We start from the raw sequence: 539 nt of genomic DNA, 5'->3' as shown, positions 1-539 counted from the left end.
GTTTCTTCATTGTTGACAAAGTCTAACGACGCTTTTTAAATCGACGCGTCCCACGAACAAAGTCCGATCTTTTCACGCGCCCGTCAACAAAGTCCGATCTTTTCGCGCGCCCGTCAACAAAGTCCGATCTGTTTTTGGTCGCGCTCGGGAGGCGGACGTTTAGAACTTTGTGACAATTCTGTTTCTGTATCTTTTCTTAACATTTTCGGTCTCAGCTATTCTTCAATCTCTTAGGATCACATAGCAGTCATTACTTTTTCTATACTGTCAATATTATTGAAGATAGAAATAAACTAAACCAGCGATGCAGAGCGGGGCCAAAAACAGATCGGACTTTGTTGAGCGTCACACCAACAGATCGGACTTTGTTGACGGGCGCGCGAAAAGATCGGACTTTGTTGACGGGCGCGCAAACAGATCAGACTTTGTTCTTAGGACGAGTCGAAATATCTTTTCATGGAAAAATGAAACAAATATTTCGGCCTGTCGTGCGTCGATCGGTCTAAAGTCATCTCTTTCTACATGTATCCTGTAAGAAG

General features: G+C 43.8%; 1 protein-coding gene and 1 long non-coding RNA gene across 5 annotated transcripts in view; one reads left to right on the top strand and one right to left on the bottom strand.

Moving 5' to 3' along the window:
- Window positions 1–539, top strand: part of LOC127752362 (uncharacterized) — a 76435-nt gene that overhangs the window by 14218 nt on the left and 61678 nt on the right. The window lies entirely within an intron of this gene.
- The window catches only part of LOC127752366 (uncharacterized), a 58176-nt gene that overhangs the window by 24557 nt on the left and 33080 nt on the right, over window positions 1–539 (bottom strand). The window lies entirely within an intron of this gene.

Source organism: Frankliniella occidentalis, unplaced genomic scaffold (assembly GCF_000697945.3).
Source record: "Frankliniella occidentalis isolate FOCC.00 unplaced genomic scaffold, Focc_3.1 Scaffold11, whole genome shotgun sequence".
Lineage (NCBI taxonomy): Eukaryota > Metazoa > Arthropoda > Insecta > Thysanoptera > Thripidae > Frankliniella > Frankliniella occidentalis.
This window is presented reverse-complemented; position numbering and strand designations above follow the sequence as displayed.